The following is a 17,347-nucleotide window of genomic DNA, read 5'->3' as shown; positions in this document are numbered from 1 at the left end:
GTGTAGGGTGTGCGGGGTGTGCGTCTGTGTGTCGGTGTGTAGGGTGTGTGTCTCTGTGTCTGTGTGTGTGTGTCGCTGCGTGCGTGTGCGGGGCGGGTGTCTCTGTGCGTGGGGTCTGTGTCGGTGTTCGGGGTGTGTGTGTCGCTGTGTGCGTGTGCGGGGCGGGTGTCTCCCGGCGAGGGGCGGCGTGTGCCCGTGAGCGGGTGCGGGGGGCGCGGCGTGTGCCCGGCCGCTGGGCTCGGCTCGGCTCGGCTCGGCTCCGCTGCGCTCGGCTCGCCCGGGGCCCGGTGCCGCCAAGGGACGGGCGGAGGCGGCGGGGGCAGCGCGGGGAGCTCCCGGCGGGGTTTTTGGAGGCGGCTCGCAGCCCTGCCCGCCGGGCTCGGAGCGATGCGGCGGCCGCCCTGCCCTGCCCGCCGGCGGCGCGGGCCGCGGGGCCGCGGGCGGCGGCGTAGGGAGCGGGGCAGCGGGCAGCGGAATGGGGGCGCCCGGCGGATCGCGGAGCAGCCCCGGGCCCGCGGGCACCCCGGCGGGTACCGCCTGACGGAGCGGCGCGGAGGTGAGCGGGGACGGGGCAGCACCGGGCGCAGGGCCGAGAGCTCCGCGGTCACTCTCGGAACTTGGAGCCCCGAGCCCTCGAGTGCCGGGCGCGGGGGGTCGAGGCCGCTCCGTGCCCGCATCCCCCGGAGCCACTGGCACCCGCCTGCCCCGGCGTGGAGCGTTGCTCCCGCTGAACTTACCGGCGGCGGGACCGGGAGGGATGCGGGACCGCGACGGATGCGGGACCGGGAGGGATGCGAGACTGGGAAGGATGCGGGACCGGGAGGGATGCGGGACCGGGAGGGATGCGAAGCCGGGGGAGATGCCGGACTGGACGGGATGCAGGACTGGACGGGATGCAGGACTGGACGAGATGCGTGGCCGCGCTCCCCCACAGGAGCTGCCGGCTGCACCGGGATTCGCATCCCGAAGGACGGTGCTGGATTTTGTCTGCCCTTGCCCTAAATGACAGCACGCACCGAGCACCTGCACCCTCGCAGAGCGGGTTAAATGCCGGTTTCAATTGTTATTCCTTCGGGCAGCCCTTGACCTGGCTGTGAGTCATCGGGGTGACCCACGTGCCCTCAGCATGGGAAAGGTGACAGTGGTACCGGAGGGGTGTTGTCTGCTGTGATGCTTGCAAAAGAAAAATGCTTTTTTAATCGACCCCTCTTTGAACTACCAGGCATCTCGCAGTTCATAGTGTATCAAATTCTGCAGGGAAAAAAAAGAAAAAAAAAAAGAAAAAAAGGCTGATTTTGAAGACTTTTCATAAGTTCATTTGTTTACTATGGAGCGGTGACTTCAGTGGTCTCTTTGGTATAAAAACATTCTGCTTGTGTGATATTTTTGGTGGCATTGACAACAGATTTGTTAGTCATGGTTATGAATATGGTAATGTGCGAGTCTCCCATTAAATTCTCCATGCTCTAAGGGTAACATGGTTGAACAGTCACCTACCAAGTCTTGCATCCTCGGGCAGCATCACTTTGAATTCCCAGTCTGTTTGACCACTTCTTCTTAACTTTTCCACTGTATTGTAAAAAAATATTTGGTCCTCTTGCGGGTCAGATGTGAACCCTAAGTTTTTGTGCATCTCCGTGCAGGCGAGCTTATGTAATGCAGTGCCCTGTGCGGAATGCAGGAGGGGATCAAGGAGCACAGAATCTCCCGGGTGTGAAGGGACCTGCCGGGATCAAAGCTGGGAGGAAGGATTTTTGGGAAGAGCACTGTCTTTGTGGTTGCGGTGCCTCTGTGTGTGTGCCTGTCCCCATGGAAAGCTGAGCAGGGCTTTTCTGTGCTGAGGACGTTCTCCCCGATCCTGGGCAAAGCTCTCAGGCTTCTTCGGTGTTGATTGCCTTCTCCTTAATGATGTCGTGTGTCACTGCTTCCCAGGGCTCCGTGGAGCTGCTCAGAAGCCCTTGAGAACACTTTTCAGCCAGGCAGGTACTGTGTAAATTCAAATTACTGTATTGGTGCTTTAAAAATGCTTTTCAGAAGTTAAAGTGGTATCTTTAGGCAGCTCACTGGAACTTGTAGCCAAATGCCTGCTCAGGGAGCTCCAAGGCAGACTAAAGGAACTGGCATTTTGAGTAGTACTCCCTCCTAAAGAAATCTAGTGCTGTTTCTGAAGGAAAGGCAGAAAAGGACCCCCCATTTGGGTGTTTCAGATGTGTCACTCTTTGTTCTGGCCATGAGTATTCGCTCCCAGTTTCCCTGCATGTAACTTGGCAGTAATTATCAGCTGAAGAAATGCTTCAGCCCCAGACCCTTTAGTGGATGGAGACATGAAGGTGCTTCCCCTGACCACGACACCCCTGGCCCTCTGTGAGCCCACTGCTGTCTGTGGTGGGGCTTTGCTCTTCCCCTGGTTGTACTTTTATTCTCAGGTACAGCGGGGATCAATACCCTGTCAGCTAGGTGCAAGACTTCCTAGGCAAGAACTATACCTCAGATACTGCTACAGAGCACATTTCTAGAATTAAAAGTAAAGAAAAAGGTCAAGGTGCTGGTTTTTGGTTTAGTTGTTTTTTTCTGCTTGTAAAGCGATGAAGAGAAAGTGGATGGAAAAGGACTTGAGCTTGAGAGTAACCTCTGATCAGTCTGAATATATCTTGCGAGTGCATAGAACATTAATAGAATTCCTTATTTTTATTACTGAGCTTCTGAGAGAATGTTTTCTGTTTTAATGTGCATCACTTTCACTGTAGTGTATTGAAATCTCATTGGTTTTGTAATGTGTTTTTTTAAAAGGTGGTGTTACTTTTCATAACCCCTTTCTGCTTTGGTAGAATCTCTGAATAGCTTCTAAGATTGCGTTAAAGGTAATGCAGAGCTCAAAATTCTTTGATCAGCTTCCTTTCTGCAAAGATTTATTTCAGGCAACCTTAAAAAAATCCTTAGAATGTCAATTCTGAGGTCTTTTCATGTTGTGGATTTAATAGACAAGGTACTGTCAGCTGAGCTATGAGTCTTGCTAAGAATATGATTACGTTGTTTTTTGGGAGATGTAGTTCTTGAAAACATACCTTGGAGAAGAAAATTCACAATAGCTATGTGCAAATAATTTTTTTTTCCTACAACAGATGGAAGAGCAGTCAAGGGTGGCTAAAATTAGTTTGAAACAGAATATTCCTACAAGTACAGTAGTATAATTTGTACAAAATGAGCCAAATCCTACTAATTGTTACACTGTAACTGGTGTAAATATAGAGTAATTTATTTGCCTGGATTTTCTCCTTCTTTAAGAAGAAATGCAGAACACAGGGGATTGTGAGGCTGTTGGATTTCGACATGCTTGCAAAAGTCAGTTTTTCCTGAAACCCAGTGGCAGAATATGGCCCCCCACTCTCATCTTGACAACAGCATAATATTCACTCCCTGAGACTCCAGTTCCAAATTTGCTGTAATGTGATTGTGGGTAGAGGGTTGCTGAATGACTCAGATGAATGTAGCTCAGAGTAAACAAACATGTAAATCATTTCTGGCTAGAGAAAGAGAAAGGGAAACATGAGAAGAACAAAGCCAACCTGCAGGATGAGACATTTATAAAGTCATGTTTAGCAAGGATCACCAAGTTCAGCACAGGGTGCAACCATCAAAAAATCTGGGGTCTGGAGTTGCCTCAGTGTTTTATCTCTGGAAATGAGAGGCACCTGTGTGGAGTGAGCGAGTGCCTGGATGCAGGTTGTGCACAGAGCAGAGTTCTGCAGTTGCTTGGGCTGACTGGTACAGAGGTGGGCAGGTTCATCTCAGCACCTGCATCTGGCACTTTTCAGAGGCTGAGAGCTGGGAACCCGGTGTGCTGCCTGTCCCAAAGAGACAGGATGCTGCCAGGGATGGCTGTTCATCTCTACAATGTCCAGTTTGGGGGGGAAAATTGTGCTATACAAGCTAGCAAATGATTCCTGAAAGTTTCTGAGCAGGAAATCCTGGTGAGCGATGTGGAATTGGTATGAATAACTGCAGACCCAGTGTGTGGTTCAGATTAAGAAGTACCAGAGCAGGTCAGTGGCTTTTAAACAACTGTGGGTTTCTTAGCTAGACAAACACTAAATCAGAGCAAGGCAAAGGCTGCTCTCAGTTGATTTTCCTGCCAAGGGAGATGGGCAGTAAGCACAAATCACTGCAACAGAGCATCCTGCCAGCCAGCTCCTCTTGGATGGCCAGGCCCAGTGCAGCTAGGACTCAAGGGAGGATGGAGCTGTCCCTGTGAGAGGGAGCTGCAGTGGCTGGAAAGCTGGGGCAGGGTTGTTGTTCCTTTCAGCTCTGAGCCATTCCGCTTCAGTGTGTTTTCAGGCTAAGTTAGGTTAAGTTCCCTCTTGGGGAAGCCAGAAATGTGCTGGCATCCAGAGTTGAAATGAGGAGAGCTGGGGCTGGTCCCCTCCTGCTGCTGCATGAGGATCAGTTCCCTGCAGCTCTGCCTCCCTGCCGGATAACCTGCCTCATGTTCTGGCTGCTTTTATCATCATGGTAAAGAGGCTGCTGTGTTGTTGTGTGCAGCTCTTCAACACAAAAGTTGTGCTCTTCCTGAGATTTGCTGCCTTGCAAAGCGGTGAGTTGTCCCTGAGTGAAGTGTGGCATGGCATCCTTGCAGTGTTTTCTGGGAGGTGGTGGCTGGGAAGGGGAGGAACTGGAGAGACAAGGAATATTTCTCTCTGCCTTTGAGTAGCAGGTAGACTTGGGTCCTCATGTTCTCCATTTCTTATGTTCTTTAGAGCACATCAGATTTTATGTGGTGTTGGTCACAGTGGCCATGACAGGGGACTTGACCTGGGCAGCAGGATGGTTTGTGCTGATGGGAATGATGGGTGTTCCTGTTAGCTCATTAGACATGTATTATTATTTATTCTCAGCTCAGTCTCTGGATTCAAGCCAGGAAGCTGCTTTGTCCTTATTCCCTTCTCCCTTCTCTCCCTCTCTCTCCCTCTTCATGTGCAGTGAACATGTTCCAGTGAGAACTGAAGCAATTTCCTGGCCCCTCTCACCTGTCCTGCATCCCTTTTTTCATCCTTAGAGAGCAATCTGATTCACTCTTTGGGAAAGACTGGCTTAAGCACCTGAATAGAGTCAGACAGGTTCCCTATCATGTCTGCTAATTAAATTGTAATGCTCATTACCACAGGATGCTGTGGAGGCCAAAAGCACAAGCAGGTTGAAAAACATGAAGTGAGTTCACAATGCACAGAGAGAGCACAGGAAGGATGAAGGTCTGGGTGTAACCTCTGGCTCCCTGGAATTTCCAGATGCAGGGATAGTGCAGAAGGGCACCCAGACTGCTGCCCATCACCAGGAATGGCATCCTGGGATAGAAGGAGCATGGACTTAATCCATTCCTGTGTTCTCCCAGCTCTGACATGCACAGCTTGCTAAAACAGCAGTTCACTTTCTGCTCAGTAAAATAGGGAGGGAAGGATAGAGCCTACGGAATAGTGTTTATTGGGCATTTGGGTTCCACAATGATAACCAGGGTAAGAGATTTCAGCATGCTCTCACAGGTATTAATGGATTAACATAGGAAGCTGCAAGAATTTCATTGTGTGAAGCCTTACTGACAAAAGCAGTAAGAGGATGAAGCCATTTGGGGCTCAGGGCTCTGGTTGGGACCACAAGATGAAATAATTCCTGTCTCTCATTCGCTCTTTGTGTCCTGTTCATTCTGGTTTGTGTTGCATTACGAAATGGAGGTGCTGATCTCTTGCTTAGCCTGGAGCTGCAGTTAATGGAAATCTCTGTAATATGTGTATTGGGGTATTTGAAAGTTTCCAGGAGGAAAGACCTCCAGACAATTTATAAAATTGTCCTAACAACCTAAAGTTGTTCATAACAGGAACAAGAGGAATAAGGATCGCTAGGATGGCAGTGCCTTGTCACCCACTTCTCCTGTGAGGTCGAGTTGGAGGCAGGGATGTGGTCAGTGACTGAAGGGACAGGGGGCTCTGAGGGGGTCCCTGGGGAGCTGCTGGGAAGGCTGATTCAAAGAGAAGCATCTGCTTCAAGGCAGGGATTTTCTAACTGAAAAGAAGAGGTTATGTGGACAAAGGAAATAAGATGTGGTCTATGGAAGAGGGCAGGAGAGCACAGAGAATGTTTGAACAAAAAGATGCAAAGTCCCTGCAGGGGCTATAGTGAAAAGCCTTTTCCAAGATCTTTCTGTCCTGTGTAATACCATCAGGGGATCCTCATCTGGAAAGAGCAGACTGAGCCTCTGAAGAATTTTAAAAGTTTGCTTCTGCTGCAGTATCTCATTTCTTCAGCAAGAAAACAAAGATGAACTTTCCTCTTGGGGGAGTCCATGTGGGCCATACCTGGAGCTGGCTGGGCCCAGTGGCTCCACAGGGGCTGCTGAAGGGACCAGGGCTGCCCAGACACAGCCCTGTGCTCCTGCTTCCTCGGCAGGGAGAGCAGCTCCTCTGAGGTCCTGGCTGGTTCCCCATGGGCAGCTTGGATGCACAGGAGGAAAGAGATGCCACGTCCCCGTTCTACACAGACCCCGAGTCTCTCCTCTGTGCCATGGATTTAAGGGGCACAAGCTGAGCCCAGACTAGGGCAGGGAGATGCTGGGAAAAGGGCTCCAGGCTTCTCAGATTTAAGGTCTAAACCAAGGTCTAAACTTCTGCCTTAAATTGCACATCTTTGTTTAAGCGCGGAGCTCCGCGTTTCTGGGCTGTTAGGGCAAATGTTCTGACGTTTGTGGCTTTCTGTGGATCTTGAGCTGATGCTGAGTTTGGAGTGGTGCCCTCCTGACCTCTTCCCCAGCTGCAGGGTGCCCAGGAGCTCAGTGCTGGGTCAGCCTGGGAGCTGGCAGAGGTTTGTTGTGGTCCTGCCCAGCCGCGCCTGCGCACCGGAGCAGCTCTGCTTGCACATTATCTCCTGCAGCTTTCCCTGCACCCTGTCTGTAACCTAATCAAACAGGCTGAGCAGCTGGTGAGTGGGAGCCTTGCCTGTCAAAGACAGGAGTAGGAATATCAGCAGTCAACAAGCCATCACTTCAGCTACTGGCACAAAATGGAATGGGGAAGGGTAGGCACCCCTCCCAAAATAAACCCATTGCTGTCCACAGGAGCCACATGAACCCTGGGCTGACTGAAATAGTTTGGGAAAAGACAGGATGAAGAGTGGCTTGGCTGAAAAGAAATGCAGGATGCTGCAGTGGATGAAAGGGAGGTGTTTTAGAAGTGTTTTACATGCAAGGGTCTCTGGATGATCTCCAGTCAAAAATGGTTCATCTGCACTGGCCATACACCTGTGGAGTGGGTCAGGGAACACAAAGATGAGCAGATCTTTCTGGGTTGTCCTCAGATTTTGACAAAGATTTGAATGTACTCATGAATGGAGCAAAACTTAAAATAGGTGGTTTCGTCCTACAAAAATCTTACAGATTCCTGGTATGTCGCTCCAGTCTTCAAGCATAACAGCCAGCAAGCTCCCAAAGTTTTTAATTATTTATGCAAAGAGGAGCATCTAGAGAATCCAAGAGCCTGGTAGTTAAATCTCTCAGCAGAGGGCTGGGGAAAGACAAGGAAAGGCTGGGATTCAAGCCACCAACACTGGTGTTTCTGTAGGGAATAAAGATCAGATTTGTAAGAGTTATTAGCTCTGCCTGGTCCCTGCTCAGGGACATTCCCAGTCCAAGGCTGAGTTAAATTCTAAGAATTTCCAGTTCTTGCCAGGCTGAAGGGAACTGTGGCTCTAATCAGCCTCTTCTCTCTCACCAGTCCTGGGGCTGGCTATGGGTTGAATTGTTGGTGAAAACTGAAGGGCCCTTCTTTGAGCACAGGAGCAGCAGTGGGAAATGAAAAAATTCTCACTGACTTTAGCAAGATTTAGATCTGGGCCTGAAGAACAATGTTTTATTTCAGAAGTTCTCACTGTCCTCTGAAGGGATTGTTTTCATTCTTTCTTCGGGCACACTGTGTGAGAGCACCAGAATTCTGGGCGAAGCATTTGGGGTGTAATGAAAGAGTGATGCTGCTGCCATGACCTTCCTGTACATTTTGGGATTAATCTCTCTCTCCTGCAAAAAACAGCTGCAAGCAAGGCTTCCTCTCCTGTGTCACTGACCTGTGCAGAGCAGGCCAGTTCAGGATTGTTCTGTGAGTTTGCTTTTTTAGCATCAGAGCTGTTTTTTGCTGCTTCTGGATACAGACCAGAGGTTTGTGTGGAGCAGGGACATCTGACTTGTGACAGTGACCTCTTCAGAAGCATCCTTCTGTCCCTCCCAGAATGGGGGCTGGCTCAGCCCAGGAGTTTGGGCAGGAGATCAGGCTCAGCCCTCTGGAAGCACAGAGTTACAGATGGGGGCTAAGAGCTGTGTGTTGTTTTGTGCTCTGACAGGCTGAGGTGAAGGGAGCTGAGGAGCTGCTGAGAGTCAGAGGAGTGATTCCTGCAGTCCTGCTGCAGAGCCCCTCTCAGAGTCCTTTAATCTGGTTATTCTGCTTGGCTGAAGTCCTTTAACTGCCAAACTTGGAGCACTGAGGCTGTGAGAGGATGCTCTGCCTGATTGTTCCAACATTTAAACCAGGATATAACCACAAACACCTGTCCAATCTCTGTCAGGTTATTCACAGCAACAACACTGTTACACAGGGGTTTTTTTCTTGCTAATGGCCATTCCAGACCCTGATCCAGGTTCTACAAATGGCTCTGGTGTTCCTGGATGTGTGGCCAAACATGCTTTTGCCAGCTCACAGGTTGGACTCTCATTTACTGTGATGCCTGTAGGAGATTTTGGGCAGCCACAGGATGTGGTTCTGTTTGATCCAGACACTGATGCTTGAGCCTGAGAGCCTTTTCAAATGCCCTCTGGTCACACTGGCAAGGTGAGAGCTGTTACACACATGAAGGATGAGTTTTCCTCCCTTTCCAAGGGATCACCAGGCTTGAGCGGGAGCAGCTGGGGCATGCAGGGAGAGCATCCACACAGCACTGAGTCCTGGCCCAGAGCACATTCCTGTGCTTAAATACTGAAGCATTGTGAAGAGAATGCAGAGTTGAAAAAAAGAAATAAAATTAGGCTTTCCGTTCTTGTTCACCTCTGGAAAATCTGAAGTATGTTAATGGCATTATTACTGTGCCCATACTGCAGCTTAAATCGGCTTTATGGATTGAGCCTCTTAGCGTGGAGTTAGGATAGATTAGCAGCATTTCCACTCATTTTACAGGCAAGGAAAGAGAAACACAGCAGCAAGATTGAGAAGCCCAAGCCAGGTTTCTTCCTTCCTCGAGGCTGTGCCACACAAAGCTGTCACAGAGTTCAGTTTATTAGCTCAGAAGCAGACGAGCAGTGTGCTGCTGAAATGTGGATACATGAGGGGCACCATCCTACTGTGTGGATTTTGTGATGGATGGATTCCCATTTTATTCATCTTTTATCATCTCAGCACACAGAAAATGCCTTTGTGAGTACTAAATGGGAAATCAAGTCATAAAGAACTGAGACTTCAGATGTGAAAAGTGAAGAGTATGGGCAGTTCTTCAGTGGCAGTGAAGTCTTTTATAGGGAAGATCATTTATAAGTATAATGTAACGATCCTGCTCAGAAGTACTGGTTTGTTTCCAAATTAACAAACACATAAGTAGATCTGCTCATGCCTCATTTAAATTCTTTCTTTATCTTGGTTTGGAACCAGAGGCCCAATCTAATGTTTTTCATCCAACACTCTTGTTTAATCCATGTGGATCAATTGTCATTATCAAGAGCTGCTGCTGAAGAGAACGTCCTGCACCTGAAAAATGAACTCTGGAATCAGCCTCCTCAGACTGCAGGATTTTCCTATCCCACATGGATCTCCTCAGAGCAGTGGAAATGCTGGAGACACAAGGGGTGTTTGAATACCAGGATTTTTGGTTGGAGCATCTCCGTTTGTGTAGATGTTTGGAGCATGACTGCACTTTGCATGAGTGCTTGAATCCCTCAGAACTGATGGATGCTGCAAAGTGATGGGCTGTTCCTGGTGGAAACCCAGTCATCTGCTGGCATTGGACCAGCCAGGATGTGTTTGTAGCACTCCTGACAGTGCCTTTCGTGAGACCTTATGGGGCAGAAAGGCACAGCTTTAGTTCAGAGGAAATATTAAAACACAGCAGTGTGTGATTGTGGCAAGAGTGAATCCTGTTTGTGTTTGTTCAGGAACATTCCACGACCTGAGCATCTTCACCCTCCAGGGTAATGTCAGAACAGTCTTTGCAGAGCCCCCTGCATGTTTCCTGCTAGCCCACACCCTATTTCTGTACAGGGCACCAGGAGATGGTCCTGTTTTGGTCCATAATTCTGCTGTATTGGGTTCTAAACTCGCCCTAAGGCAGCACACACCCAAGCCCAGCACAGCACCAGTGATGCATGGGTAGAGACATACTCCTCATTGTTCTCTTTTCCTATTTTTTTTGGGTGCTGAGGAGGGCAGATAGAGCCCTGCGACAATGACAGTCACAATAGACTTAAAGCTTAGCAGGCTTTGGGGCTGAGCAGTGGAGAAGTTCAGTGGCAGCATGTGACAGACCACATTGGTGGGACATGAAATGGGCAGCAGTGCACAGAGATGCTTTGATGTGCTCCCAAAGCTTTGCAGCACCTTCCCTGCTGAGCTGGAGGAGAGTTTTAGTTTGGAGAGTCTAGTCAATGGCATCACAAGTGCAAAGAAGCAGGAAGGAGTCCAGGATAGTGACTTTTCAGTTTTAGCTGTGCCATTAGGAGTTGTGTCACTGGAGTCTGCAAGACAAGTGGATCTGCATAGGCAGAGTGAAATTCAGAGTGCACAAAATGCATTTGAAACAATTTGGCTCTGCTCTGGCTGAAGCAAAGTGAAGGAGCACAGTAAATTGATAACTAACACTAAGAAAGAAAATAGGCGAGGAAGTTAAAAGGATTGGTCTAAGTGCTTTTGTGCTCCAAGATGACATATAAATATATAGAGATTTAATTAGGAGAGGGTTATTTGAAATCTCAAAGCCAACTATCAGCCTCACTTTCTCACAATATTTTGTTACAGCCTACTATAAAAAAGGCAGTTAATTAAAACAGATTTATTCATCCAATCATGCAGGTGTTACAATGAGACAGTGTTTCCAGAACCTGGGTATTTTTGTTCAATTTAATGGAAAGTAATAATATCATGTAGGAGGTGTCTCTAAGAGGCAATATTCATCCCTCCTGCCTTCAGTGTGTTCAGTGCCTCTGCCCTGAGCCCAGCAGGCTGCAAACACTCCCTGAGATGTTGTCCTGACTCCAGGTGTGAGGAGGGAGCATTTCCCTGGGATTGTGTCGCTTGCAGTTGCTGTTGTTGCTTGCTCAGGCTGTGCCCTGAGGATTTGCAGCTGATGCTAATGCAATCCATGAAGTGGAGTCACCTTGAGTTTGCATTTATCAGCTTCTGCAAGTACAAACCTGCCGCTGCACTGCAACTGAGGTGTCCCTGCTGCTTTGAGCCAGCCATGCAGATCTGCGAGCTGCACGGCTCCTTCTTGGTGCTGTGGCCAGCCCTGCACAAACCAGGGTGGGCAATGGGGGTTTCCCCCAGGGAGGGGTGGGGTGTGTGTCTGTGTGTCTGTTGAAGTGGTGTGGAGGCGCAGTTGTGGGTTTCTCTAGGTCTGGAGTGAAGGCACTTGAGAGGGTAGTTCATGTCGGGACTCAGGTGTTTATTATTTCTTGTCAGTAAAACAGCCTCACTACTGTGAGTTCAGCAGCTCTTCATTAGAAGACACAAAATGGCCAACAATCTCTTGTTACAAGGTCTTTTAAGACTAAACTATCCAATTAAGAGCTGACACCTAGATTATTTTCCCTTTTAACCCAGTAATTGATCCCACAGAGCCCACAGTGCAGACTTTTCTGACCAATTACAAAATGCCACCCAAACTCATGGAGAAGAAGGAAGAAGAAGCATGAAGAAGAAACCCAGGACAACACCCTGTGCCCTCCATCTTGCTTCCATCCACCACATACTAAAAATCCCAAAACCTCAATTTCTCACCAGGTGATACACCTGCACTACTCTCTATAATCTGTTCCACATTTTTTGTGGATTCTATTTTATCTTGAAGTCTGGGAAACTTTCTCCATGAATGAGGGTCAAAGGCAGTGCTGCCCTGGGGGTCAGGGCACCCCAGAGCAGACAGAGAAATATTCCCAGTGTCTTGGGTTTCCACAAAGGGGCGTCACTTTTGCCAGGCTTTAAGGAACACATTTTTGAGTTATGCTGAACTCTTTGAGGCAGTTTCCCCCTCACTCTTGTAGCAGCGTTGGTGTGTGTTTGTGAGCAGATCAGACTGTGGGATCTTTGGCACAAGGGCAACTGTTACTGTGATATTTTCTGAAAAATCCCTTTGCCAGGATTTCTTCTCCTGGAAAGTTGAGAAGCCTCAGAGAAAAATGTAAATAATAATTATCTGATTCCCTTCTCCTGTGTTTGGCTGCTTTGGAATGGGGTCTGGACATTGTTTACCAACAGGTGCATGTTTGATTGGTTTCATGTGAATTGTTTTTACTTAATGACCAATCACAGCCAGCTGTGTCAGACTGTGAGAAGTCAGTCACGAGTTTTTATTATTCATTTTTGTTAAGCCTTCTGTCTGTATCCTTCTTTTTCTTTAACACAGTTTTAGTATAGCATAATATAATACTGTATAATATGGTATAATGTGGTACAATATATAATATAATATAATATAATATAATATAATATAATATAATTATAATATAATATAATATCAGCCTTCTGAGAACATAGAGTCAGATTTTCATCTCCCACCTTGTCCTGGGGACCCCTCACAAACTCAGCAGGCAGCATCCCCGGAGCTGTCGCTGCCCTTTGTTTTCTTCTGTAGAAAGTTGAAGTCCAGAAAGAAATTTGGGAAACATTCAGGTAGCATATGATTTTTTTTTCCCACCTGAAATGTCAGCCAAGTGACATTTGTTGTCAGACACAGTGTGACAGCCTGGACTGTCCTGCTAAGGGTTTGCAAGGAGCCTCAGGAGCTCTCCTGCAATGCAGGGAATTCTTGGAGGTGTCCAGCTTCTTTCACCCAGGCCCCTCATCCTGTAGCTCCCCTGGAAAGTGATCCATGGTTTCCTGGCTAGGTCAGCAGGGGTTTGGGACTGGCAGGATGATTTGCTGAGTAGGTTTTTTGGCTTCAGAGAACATCTCACAAGTGGGACACTGTTTGCTTCACTGTTTGCTTTTAATGACAGCAGTACTCAAACTCACAGTGAGTTTGAGTGCTGCTGTGATTAAAAGCACCATGGAAAACTCAAAGTACGAATAAAGGGAAACTGGCTAATAATCCTTACATTAAAAAAAAATCCCACCAAAACCAGTTTTGAGGTGCAGAATATACCCTTAGCAAAAGATTTTACTAAGGAAAATAAATCATCCGTGACTGAGCGAGGGTGGACTGCTCTGAGACACCTCAGGGATGAAGTAAAATCGAGAGTACCAGCAGAAAAAATAAAGATTTGAGGTAGAGAAGCATCTGCAACTTGGAATCCCTCCAAATTGCACACTGTGAATAAATAGCTCTTGAAGCTTCGAGGCCTGGCCTTGGGGATGGGACAAGGACTTCAGTGCCATCCTCCCATGGCAGGAGACAGGCAGGGCTGAGGGGGACATTCAGCAGTGGCTGGTGCAGGGGGGGATGCACAGCAGCTGCCAGGGTCAGCTGGGTCAGCAGTAAGCAGCACCTTTAATTATTTTAAGGTAAAGCTTGGAGCAAAAGCAGGGCAGAGGGAAGAGCTGTAGTCACCATGCTCATATGGGTAGAGCCCATATGGCTTCTGGCCCTCCTTCTCTTCATCGTAGAATTCTGGAGAAACCAGTGGGGGAAAAAGCAAATTTGTCCATTCAAGTAACTGCTAACAAACACAAAATGCTTGGATTCATCCATAGGTGTGTGGAACCTTTGCTTTTTTTTGCCAAGGTTGGGATTAAATGCACAAAACTTTTTTTTTTTGTTGGGACACAGAGGTTTGTTAGTTCTTATCTATGTCACAGTCTCACAAACTCTGAGTTCTACAGCACTCCACTCTAACCGACTAAAAATGGAGCCCCATCTCTCCCTCTACAAGGCCTTTTAAGGATAAACTGTCCAATTAAGAAATGACACCTAAATTATTTTACTTTTAACCCAATAACCCACCACCCCTGCCCCGCAATGTGGAGTTTTTTATCCAATTACACAAAACCATCCAAACCCATGGAGAAGAAGGAGCAGCCTCTGCCCGAAAACCTCCATCTTGCTTTCTATCTATTACTACATTCTAAACCCTTAAACTCTAAGTTTCCCATCCTGTGATATCACATACTTCTATTCCAACTCCACACCCACAATCCCAGTTCTGTCATTCCATTTTGGAAGCCTTCTCCACGGTCTCAGGTCAAAAGCAGTTTTCTCTTGGGGGTCAGTGCCTGTCAGCACAGAAAATCTAAAACTCTCAGCATCCAGGCTTCCAACACATAGGAGACCCTTCCTAAGCTGACATGGAAAGAGTTAATTGCAGGAGACTCTTGAGTAGGTCTTCTAGGAGAAATTCCTGATTGAACTGAGACATTTAAGAGCTGCACCAGTTCTCTCTGCAGCTGGAGCCCCCCCTCTTGCTGACAAAAGATGAGTTCCTTGCCCCGTGGGATGAGCAGTGGCAGGAGCATCCCTGGCTCACTGTGGGGAGAAGGAAAATACTGGTGCTGACATAGATAGAGCCAAATAGGTGAACAGCTGCCTTAGCACTGCTTCAAATGAGGGCATGGCTGGTGTCTGTAGTTTCCATGCTTGCCTGTGTGAAAGCTGGGGAGGACATGGCTGTTGGGCTCTGTTCTGCAGGGACTGCCCAGGAGAGCAGTGTTTGTGCTGCCCAGAGGTGCTTGCAGCTGGTGAAATCCACTCCACCATGTTTTGATCAGAAATCAGGAAAGGTGGACCTGAGCTGCAGTTCTGGGGGTGTCTTGGTTTGAAAAGCCAGGTGTCTGCTAAGGAAGGCAGGAGCCTCCCCTGAAATGGAAAATGTAAACGCCCTCCCTCTGAATTACTATAATTTTGAAATTAAGGGGCTCTCAGGGAAAAATATGGGAGCAGGAATAACAGTTCATTACTAGGAAGACTAAAAACACAAATGCAATAGTACAAACCAAAAAAAACCCCAAAAAACCACTGCCAGAGTCAGAGCAGGGTGGGTCAGGGTGGGGGCACAGCCCCATCCCATGGGGGCTCAGCCCTCCTGCAGTGCCAGCTGTGCTGCTGCTGGAGCAGGGATCCTGCACAAGGGGGGAGTTTTCCTCTGCAGCTCCAGGGCTGCTGCAGATGGGCCTGGGCTCCCTCTGGCAATGCAGGGCAGCAGAAAGCTGCTCCTCTGGCAATGCAGGGGGCAAAGGCTGCTGTGCTGCTCCAGGCTCAGATTGGATCCAGGTAGGAATGCTTGGCTCCTCCCCTGGGCGCAGCATCTCCCCATGGGATGCTGGAATTGGATCAGCCATGCAGGGACACTCAGTGGCCATGGACAGCAGAGATCTCCTGGAGGGAGGGTTGGCTGTGGGAGAGATAAAGGAAAAACTGCCCCGTGAACAGCAGAGAACTGCCCCAGCTCTGACAGGTGGCAAACAGAACACACAGCCCCAGCTAAATCTTTCAGCCTAAGACAGGGAGGAAGGAGTCAGGCCTGGGCCAAAGGTAGGTGAAGAAAGCAAACAGAAAATTTGGCCTAATGTATTTAAGACAGAATTGAAAAGAGGTCATCACTGGCAGCAAGATCCAGCTAAAGAAACAAAATACATGGGCTCCTCAGAGTGCTGGAGAGGACAGGAAAGTTGGTGCTGAATCTGGCTTCCCACTGGAGAGCTGCGCTGGCAAAGGTAATTAATGAGCAGGGGATGGAAATATCAGAGAAACGAGCTGAGGAAGCTGAGGAAATTTAGGCTGTAAGTACTGTAACTCTAAGCAAAAATCAGGTCCCTCATGGCACCTCAAAACAGAGGACCCAGGGAATATAACCTCAGTGCATTGAGAAGAATTCGGCCTTACTTCATCAGAGGAAAAAAATAGTTCTGATTTGGTTTTTTCATGCATATAGAGGTTACTGCCTACTAAATGCAAGCCCATTCCTTTAGTACAGTTACAGAAAGAGACCTGAAAAATTAGGTTTTGAGGAAATTGTGAACCTGAATACTTTTGGTGAATCCAGATTAAGTCCTGTATGTAATTAAGCTAGCAGGCATGCAGGGTAATACTAAAGAGTCAAAGAATTAATTTTAGATTTGTGACAGAAGCAAGATCAGACTCAGTATTTTAATCAATCATGCAGTCTGTCTAGGAACAGAATTTGAGGAACGTCCCAATTTTCCCTTGTGATGATGCATGTAACATGTCTTCCATGGATATTATTTCTGCAGTAATTTTTGCTGTTCTTCTATGAAAACTAGATTGTGGGTAATAAAATTTAATGGACAATGATCAAGAATGCTAACAACTAATTACATGAACAAGGAAATGTGTAAAACTAACCATGGAGCTTGAAATTATGGAACTATACATGCTCATTATGCCAATGTCCATTGAAAGAGTAAGGGAAAAAATCCCCAGGTCTTCATTCATTATCTCTGCCAGTTGCTTGTTATACAGGCTGGGTTTAGCCCTTTGTATCTGTTTTTTAATCAGACACTTTATCTGCTTTTCTGTATCTGGAAAGAAGAGTGCTGACATTGAAGAGGAGAGCTGTGCAGCGAAATTTATTGGAAATAGGAAGAAGCAAAAATTGAATTCTAGGAACAGAACAGGTTCCTGTCACAGCAACCAAGAGCAGGTTGTGTTTGCTTGCAGGCACCAGTGGTGCCACACACCCTAAAACCAGATGAGAGGAGCAAACAGAAGCACAGCTGTGAAAAGCTGCCTGCCCAGAAGGGCAGTGGAGCAATCCCCAGTCCCTGGGATGTGGGATGGATCAAATGCTGCTGTTAAGTCCCAGTGAGAGTCCTGATTACTTTTCAGCCCCAGAGAAGCTCTCAGACCTCAGGGATGGCACCCACAGATTATTTTGCCACATGTGGTGGGCTGTGCTTCCTGACAGACCCATTGTGGTGGAACACCAGGCCTTTCACATCGCTGGTGTGAGAAACCAAAGTCAGGGCAGAGCTGGGCACTAATCTCATTTCCTACGCATTAATTCTGCTTTTTTTGCCATGATCTGTAGGGAGCTGGGCTGATGTGGTTCTGGCTGCTTTGCTGGGAGCTGTGGATGAGTTAAGAAAGGCTCAGGTGGCTGTGAAGGGGGATCTCAGCCTGCTCTCTGCCCCCAGCCAGTGCTGAGAGCTGCAGACAGCTCTGGAAG

At 48.0% G+C, this 17,347-nt stretch overlaps 1 protein-coding gene across 1 annotated transcript in view; it reads left to right on the top strand.

Moving 5' to 3' along the window:
• Window positions 1-452: 452 nt before the first annotated feature.
• Window positions 453-17,347, top strand: part of TRPC5 (transient receptor potential cation channel subfamily C member 5) — a 99,394-nt gene continuing 82,499 nt past the window's right edge. Inside the window, exon 1 of the mRNA XM_030967598.1 lies at window positions 453-556. The gene's annotated coding sequence lies outside the window, so the exon portion shown is untranslated. The remainder of the gene's footprint in view (window positions 557-17,347) is intronic.

Source organism: Camarhynchus parvulus, chromosome 4A (genome assembly GCF_901933205.1).
Source record: "Camarhynchus parvulus chromosome 4A, STF_HiC, whole genome shotgun sequence".
Classification (NCBI taxonomy): Eukaryota; Metazoa; Chordata; class Aves; order Passeriformes; family Thraupidae; genus Camarhynchus; species Camarhynchus parvulus.
Note: the sequence above shows the minus strand (reverse complement) of the source record. Positions and strands in the feature narration are given on the sequence as shown.